The sequence below is a fragment of the Delphinus delphis genome, chromosome 11 (genome assembly GCF_949987515.2).
Source record: "Delphinus delphis chromosome 11, mDelDel1.2, whole genome shotgun sequence".
Lineage (NCBI taxonomy): Eukaryota > Metazoa > Chordata > Mammalia > Artiodactyla > Delphinidae > Delphinus > Delphinus delphis.
This window is the reverse complement of record NC_082693.1, coordinates 34,522,311-34,531,119: the sequence shown is the minus strand read 5'-3', so window position 1 is coordinate 34,531,119 and position 8,809 is coordinate 34,522,311. Positions and strand designations below refer to the sequence as shown.

At 37.0% G+C, this 8,809-nt stretch overlaps 1 non-coding gene across 1 annotated transcript; it reads left to right on the top strand.

Moving 5' to 3' along the window:
* Positions 1 to 305: 305 nt before the first annotated feature.
* On the top strand, positions 306 to 378 carry TRNAE-CUC (transfer RNA glutamic acid (anticodon CUC)). The gene has a single exon. It is a non-coding gene; the product is annotated as a tRNA-Glu (tRNA).
* The last annotated feature ends 8,431 nt before the right edge of the window (positions 379 to 8,809 follow it).

Below are 8,809 nucleotides of genomic sequence, written 5' to 3'. Positions count from 1 at the left end.
AAGGAAAAAAAAGAAGAGTTCAGGATGTGAAAGGTGAAAAGGAAAAACAGTTCAGAAAACTTGAATGAAACCCAGCACCCAGCATCATCGGGAAGACTGGTAAAAGTATTATTATGAGTAGTAGGTAGGTGTATGGACCCACTGAGCCAGTGAGTTACATGACTCCAAGCAGCACAGTTCTAATAGTGAGGCCAAATGGAACTGGACCTGGGAGGTGAGTGGCAGATTCAGCTTGCTCTTAATGAGAGAGACCAGCCTAGTCCTAGGATCAAAGTAAACTGGTTTAATAAGATTGATCAGGGAACTCCCTGGCAGTCCAGTGGTTAGGACACGGCACTCTCACTGCCGAGGGCCCGGGTTCAATCCCTGGTTGGGGAACTAAGATCCCACAAGCCGTGCAGTGTGGCCAGGAAAAAAAAAAAAAAAAGGATTGATCAGAATTGCCAAGTGAAAAGGCTAGTGATGAACTGGGAGGTAGAAATGAGAAGTACATGGAAGAATCCATTAACTAGTGAAAACTTTGCCAACCTGATAACTGAATAGCAAGCACAAAAGTAAGAATTTGCCATTTCTTTCTCTGGTATATCAATATATCCTTCACTTTCCTTTTACTGTAGTAAATCCAAGGAGCACATGATTTGTATTAAAATGTGCTGCATTGCAGTGAGTAAAGAGAAAGAAAAGGTGAGACGAGTCTCCATGCTCCTGAGGAGTCCTTGGTCACATTCCGCTCAATTCTCCAACAAGCTTGACTCTCTACTGACAACAGGTCAGACATAACTGACATGACACACCAGAGAGAAATTGTTCCTAAGAGTTTTCTCTTTTAGGAGCTGTCTCTGAGAACTCATTTAAGAGAGAACAGATAAAATAATGTCCAGTCTAAGGCAGTAGGTAACAAAGAAGGAGGTACAAACCAGGATTGTAAGATGACATCATAAATTCAGAGAGGGAATATTGATACCTGTTTACAATGCTATTTGGCAAAGCTAGGCAACAAACAGACTCCTAAATATTTTTTCAAGACAGTGAAGACTCTTTGAGTTCCTAAATAACATTGAATCAATATTTAGGAAAATGTTGAAATTCAAAAAATATATGCCAAATGTTGCAGTTATTATAGAAGTGAGTCTTGCTAAAGTTTAAAAATGGTTTTTTAAAGAATAGAGAAACATTTATATATTTTGTAAGATCTACAGTATTTCTAAATCTGATAAAGAATGCATATTTATCTGCTTTTGTACAAAGGAATATTTTTACGTCTAGGAGGATTTGCTTCTCTTATTTAGCAAAGTTAAAGGAAAACTTTGATGCTTTCTATCTTGTGATTACAGGGAATGTAGAATACCAACTAGCTGTGATTTCACCTTTAAAACTACATGTAACCCTTGCTAACCAAATTCTCGCTCATTGTTATCCAAAATTCAGAAACCAAAGGGATTTGGATAACAACACCTCTCATTTTACAAACCTGCTATCCTGGGTCTCTATGAACTAAACGGAACAGTTTTGGTGAAACAAAATCTCTCACTTATGAAATATATGTGGCTGCTAATAACGGAGACTGGAAATAATAGTGGCTTAAATAGGATGGAAGATGTTTTTCTTTTTTTTTTTTAATATTTAAATATTTATTTATTTTTTTGGTTGCACCGGATCTTAGTTGCGGCTCCAGGATTCCTTAGTTGCGGCTCACGGCCTCCTTAGTTGCAGCACATGGGCTCCTTAGTTGTGGCATGTGAACTCTTAGTTGTGACATGAATGTGGGATACAGTTCCCTGACCAGGGATTGAACCCAGGCCACCTGCATTGGGAGCGCGGAATCTTATCCACTGCGCTACCACAGAAGTCCCAGAAGATGTTTTGCTTACATGTAAAGGAAGTCTGAAGGTAGGCATGCCAGGTCTGATATGAGAGAGAGATTCCCCTCTGTCTTTCTTTTCCACTCTCCAGATTTGTGGCTTTTCTCATCAAGGTTGCCTCAGGTCTAAGACAGCAGCTAAAACTTCAGCCCTCACATCCTCATCCTAGTAGGAAACAGGAGAAGTCGGGAAATTAAAAAGGGTCCTCACCAGCTACTTAGCCTTTTTTTAAGGAGCCTTCAAGACTCACCTAACAGCTTTTCCATCTCATTGGCCAGAATTTAATCACAAGGTCACATCAAGCTGCAAGTGAGGTAGAATTGCAAACTTTTATCTGGGTACCTTGCCATACCAAATAAAATCTGAGCTTTCTTATTAAGAAAGAAGAATATTGTGTAGTACCCACAAGTCTCACCGAAAGCTATTAAAAATACATATGATTCAATATAATTATTCAATGACTTTTGAACATTCCCTTTCCTGGAATTCATTGTACTACTGTGCCCATCATTAACATATAAAATGTAAGTTAACTCCTTTACTGGCACATCCCTAAATAAAAGTCACCACATGAATCTAGTCTACCCCTAAAAAGCAGAATAGGATACACTGAAGCTTTGTTAAGAGCTTGTTAAGGAGCTGTACTTAGTAAAATGTTAATCCGTTTTGGATCCCAACAATGAAATTATGGTTTTCAGACACCTCCAAAGGGTAGTTTAGGATGAGCGTGAAGGGGCCTTAACCCTCCCATAATCTTGCTCAGCTGTAACTCCACCCCCCCTCAATTATTTGATATGAATGGTTTTCTCAAGTTTATCTCACACACAGATGCACATACACAAGCACAAAACCCCCTGCTAGGTTAGCTCAGCTTCACAACCCCTTGCACTGCTTTCAAACTAGACTGCAGATTCCAGCCCTAAATTCCTCTAATATGGAAATGCTGAAGTTGCCTCTGTTGTGACTACAAAAATACTTAAAGGACATAGAAGGTTGTCCCCCATTTTGGACTTAGTATTAGAGAGGCTTTCTCATGCGTGCTCTTAAAATGTTAGGTGAGCTTAGTTGTGAATTAGAATCCCTAGAAAAGACAAAGAAACAGGGAAGGAAAGAGTAGTGTATTTTCAAAGTAGTTTGCAAATACCCCCATTAGCCATTTAAACCATCCTACTCACATGAAGACATTAGAGATAATGAGAATGAGGTTCAAGATCCTGTTGCCAAGGCACTTCTCCAAAGCAGGGTGAAAAAATCCCACTTTAAATAATGCATGAAAAAGCTGGTTGCCTTGTGCTTTCCTGCACTTTGATTCCAATATGCATCCTTGTCATTATAAACAGCTCTTTTGAACCAAAGCGTTCACTGTTTCATTAGAAAGTACATATCACTTAAGATTACTTCAGCCCAGATTTCACTCAGGTAGAGTAACAAAGCGATATTATTTGCTGGAACTGATCTTTAACCCAAACTGCTCTGTTTCCTTGGTGATTCACTCAAACACACAGAGCCTCACTGAAATGGAAGAATCTTCTGTGGTATACTCTATTGTGTTAAAAGTTACAGCAATATTGCCAGGTGTTTATTACAGATTGTTGGGGGTTATAATTACATGCATATAAAAAGTTGCTTAATGCTTGATCTATTTTTTTTTAATGACCAAGGGTTATTGTTCTTATTTGATGCTTTATAACTCTAATGTAAATGAGACAAAGCAGTTAACAGTGATACTGTGGTTTTATGAACCTACATAAGAAACCAACATTGGATCATTGATTTTGATGTTTGGAAATTCAATCTAACTTTACTTGCTCTGTTTTTAATGACATTATTTTGAAACACACTGTATGTTTCATACTGTATGCTTCAAAAATACAGTATTGTGTTGAACTTAATTCCAACTAGCAGATATGAAGCCTAACATACACTGAGCACCTAATACATGTCAAAAGCTTTATAAAATCGTATCTCACTTGATGTCCATGACAATCATGAGACATCATATTGACATAAGAGAAAACTGAGACTCAGGTTAAAAATTTTTGTTCAGGGACATATAGCTTCTACACGGCTTTTTATCCTGTAACAGGGTTTGTTCTTTATGAAAGCCTAAAGCAAATAGTGCAGCTCTTTATAATAAATTATCTCACAAAGTAAAGAAGAAATGATTGCTTCCATCAAGTTTCTCATTCAGACACAAGGTGGATGAATGATTCTGTATGTTTTATGTGTATACCCATTATATACAAATGTGTACTACTTACATTAATGCTGTACACACTGTATTTTCTTCCATTGTATAAAAACTTTATGGAGGATGTGAGTTTTTATTTTTCATTATTTTTTAACATCTTTATTGGAGTATAATTGCTCCACAATGGTGTGTTAGTTTCTGCTTTATAACAAAGTGAAACAGCTATACATATACATATATCCCCATATCTCCTCCCTTTTGCGTCTCCCTCCCACCCTCCCTATCCCACCCCTCTAGGTGGTCACAAAGCACCGAGCTGATCTCCCTGTGTTATGCGGCTGCTTCCCACTAACTATCTATTTTACACTTGGTAGTGTATATATGTCCATGCCACTCTCTCACTTCGTCCCAGCTTCCCCTTCCCCTTCCCCGTGTCCTCAAGTCCATTCTCTAGTAGGTCTGCGTCGTTATTCCTGTCCTGTCTCTAGATTCTTCAGAACCATATTTTTTTCTTTTTTTAGATTCCATATATATGTGTTAGCATACGGTATTTGTTTTTCGCTTTCTGACTTACTTCACTCTGTATGACAGACTCTAGGTCCATCCACCTCATTACAAATAACTCAATTTCGTTTCTTTTTATGGCTGAGTAATATTCCACTATATATATGTGCCACATCTTCTTTACCCATTCATCCGTCGATGGACACTTAACGTTGCATCCATGTCCTGGCTATTGTAAATAGAGCTGCAATGAACATTGTGGTACATGACTCTTTTGGAATTATGGTTACCTCAGGGTATATGCCCAGTAGCAGGATTACTGATAGTTCTATTTTTAGCTTTTTAAGGAACCTCCTTACTGTTCTCCATAAAGGCTGTATCAATTTACATTCCCACTAACAGTGCAAGAGGGTTCCCTTTTCTCCACACGCTCTCCAGCATTTATTGTTTGTAGATTTTTTGATGATGGCCATTCTACTGGTGTGTAGTTTTGATTTGCATTTCTCTAATGATTAGTGATGTTGAGCATTCTTTCATGTGTTTGTTGGCAGTCTGTATATCTTCTTTGGAGAAATGTCTATTTAGGTGTTCTGTCATTTTTGGATTGGTTTTTTTTTTTTTTTTTTTTTTTGATATTGAGCTGCTTGAGCTACTTGTAAATTTTGGAGATTAATCCTTTGTCAGTTGCTTCATTTGCAAATATTTTCTCCCATTCTGAGGGTGGTCCTTTCATCTTGTTTATGGTTTCCTTTGCTATGCAAAAGCTTTTATGTTTCATTAGGTCCCATTTGCTTATTTTTGTTTTTATTTCCATTTCTCTAGGAGGTTGGTCAAAAATTAACCAGCCATAAAACGAAAAAAAATTGAGGTATTTGTAATAAGGTAGATGGACCTAGAGTCTGTCATAGAGTGAAGTAAGTCAGAAAGAGAAAGACAAATACCGTATGCTAACACATATATATGGAATTTAAGAAAAAATAAATGTTATGAAGAACCTAGGGGTAAGACAGGAATAAAGACACAGACCTACTAGAGAATGGACTTGAGGATATGGGGAAGGGTAAGGGTAAGCTGTGACAAAGTGAGAGAGTGGCATGGACATATATACACTACCAAACGTAAAAGAGATAGCTAGTGGGAAGCAGCCGCACAGCGCAGGGAGATCAGCTTGGTGCTTTGTGACCACCTAGAGGGGTGGGATAGGGAGGGTGGGAGGGAGGGAGACCCAAGAGGGAAAACATATGCGAACATATGTATATGTATAGCTGATTCACTTTGTTATAAAGCAGAAACTAGAACACCACTGTAAAGCAATTATACTCCAATAAAGATGTAAAAAAAAATAAATAAATAAAAGGATCTTGCGGTGATTTATGTCATAGAGAGTTCTGCCTATGTTTTCCTCGAAGAGTTTGATACTGTCTGGCTTCAAATTTAGGTCTTTAATCCATTTTGAGTTTATTTTTGTGTATGGTGTTAGGGAGTGTTCTAATTTCATTCTTTTACATGTAGCTGTCCAGTTTTCCCACCACCAATTATTGAAGAGGCTGTCTTTTCTCCATTGTATATTCTTGCCTCCTTTATCAAAAATGTGACCATATGAGAGTGGGTTTATCTCTGGGCTTTCTATCCTGTTCCATTGATCTATATTTCTGTTTTTGTGCCAGAACCATACTGTCCTGATTACTGTAGCTTTGTAGTATAGTCTGAACTCAGGGAGCCTGATTCCTCCAGCTCCGTTTTTCTTTCTCAAGATTGCTTTGGCTATTCGGGGTCTTTTGTGTTTCCATACAAATTGTGAAATTTTTTGTTCTAGTTCTGTGAAAAATGCCAGTGGTAGTTTGATAGGGATTGCATTGAATCTGTAGATTGCTTTGGGTAGTATAGTCATTTTCACAATGTTGAGTCTTCCAAACCAAGAACATGTTATATCTCTCCTTCTGTTTGTATCATCTTTAATTTCTTTCTTTGGTGTCTTATAGTTTTCTGCATACTTTTGTTTTTTGTCTCCTTAGGTAGGTTTATTCCTAGATATTTTATTCTTTTTGTTGCAGTGGTAAATGGGAGTGATTCCTTTCAGATTTTTCATCATTAGTGTATAGGAATGCAAGAGATTTCTGTGCATTAATTTTGTATCCTGCTACTTTACCAAATTCATTGATTAGCTCTAGTAGTTTTCTGGTAGCATCCATAAGATTCTCTATGTATAGTATCATGTCATCTGCAAACAGTGACAACTTTAATTCTTCTTTTCCGATTTGGATTCCTTTTATTTCTTTTTCTTCTCTGATTGCTGTGGCTAAAACTTCCAAAACTATGTTGAATAAGAGTGGTGAGAGTGGGCAACCTTGTCTTCTTCCTGATCTTAGTGGAAATGGTTTCAGTTTTTCACCATGGAGAACGATGTTGGCTGTGGGTTTGTCATATATGGTCTTTATTATGTTGAGGTAAGTTTCCTCTTTGCCTACTTTCTGGAGGGTTTTTTTCATAAATCAGGGTTGAATTTTGTTAAAAGCCTTCTCTGTATCTACTGAGATGATCATATGGTTTTCTCTTTCAATTTGTTAACATGGTGTATCACATTGATTGATTTGCGTATATGGAATAATCCTTGCATTCCTGGGATAAACCCCTTTGATCATGGTGTATGATCCTTTTAATGTGCTGTTGGATTCTGTTTGCTAGTATTTTGTTGAGGACTTTTGCAGCTATGTTCATCAGTGATATTGACCTGTAGATTTCTTTCTTTGTGACATCCTTTTCTGGGTTTAGTATCAGGGCAATGGTAACCTCGTACAATGAGTTTGGGAGTGTTCCTCCTTCTGCTATATTTTGGAAGAGTTTGAGAAGGATAAGTGTTAGCTCTTCTCTAAATATTTGATAGAATTTGCCTGTGAAGCCATCTGGTCCTAGGCTTTTGTTTGTTGGAAAATTTTTAATCACAGTTTCAATTTCAGTGCTTATGATTGGTCTATTTATATTTTCTATTTCTTCCTGCTTCAGTCTTGGAAGGTTGTGCTTTTCTAAGAATTTGTCCACTTCTTCCAGGTTGTCCATTTTATTGGCATATAGTTGTTTGTAGTAATCTCTCATGAGCCTTTGTATTTCTGCAGTGTCAGTTGTTACTGCTCCTTTTTCATTTCTAATTCTATTGATTTGAGTCTTGTCCCTTTCTTTCCTGATGAGTATGGCTAATGGTTTATCAATTTTGTTTATCTTCTTAAATAACCATCTTTTAGTTTTATTGGTCTTTGCTACTGTTTCCTTTATCTCTTTTCATTTATTTGTGATCTGATCTTTATGATTTCTTTCCTTCTGCTAACATTGGGTTATTTTTGTTCTTTAATTGCCTTAGGTATAAGGTTAGGTTGTTTATTTGAGGTGTTTCTTCTTTCTTGAGGTAGGATTGTATTACTATAAACTTCCCTTTTAGAACTGCTTTTGCCGCATCCCATAGGTTTTGGGTCATCGTGTTTTGTCATTTGTTTCTAGGTATTTTTTTATTTCCTCTTTGATTTCTGCAGTGATCCCTTTGTTATTAAGTAGTGTATTGTTTAGCCTCCATGTATTGTATTTCTTACAGACTTTTTCCTGTAATTGATATTTAGAACTATAGCGTTGTGGTCGGAAAAGATACTTGATATGATTTTAATTTTCTTAAATTTACCAAGGCTTGATTTGTGACTGAAGATATGATCTATCCTGGAGAAGGTTCCATGAGCACTTGAGAAGAAAGTGTATTCTGTTGTTTTTGGATGGAATGTCCTATAAATATCAGTTAAGTCCATCTTGTTTAATGCTTCATTTAAAGCTTGTGTTTCCTTTTTTTATTTTCATTTTGGATGATCTGTCCATTGGTGAAAGTGGGGTGTTAAAGTCCCCACTATGATTGTGTTACTGTCGATTTCCCCTTTTATGGCTGTTAGTATTTGCCTTATGTATTGAGGTGCTCCTATGTTGGGTGCATAAATATTTACAATTGTTATATCTTCTTCTTGGATTGATCCCTTGATCATTATGCAGTGTCCTTCTTTGTCTCCTGTAATAGTCTTTATTTTAAAGTCTACCTTGTCTGATATGAGAATTGCTACTCCAGCTTTCTTTTGATTTCCATTTGCATACAATTTCTTTTTCCATCCCCTCACTTTCAGTCTATATGTGTCCCTAGGTCTGAACTGAGTCTCTTGTAGACAGCATATATACGGGTCTTGCTTTTGTATCCATTCAGCCAGTCTATGCCTTTTGGTTGGAG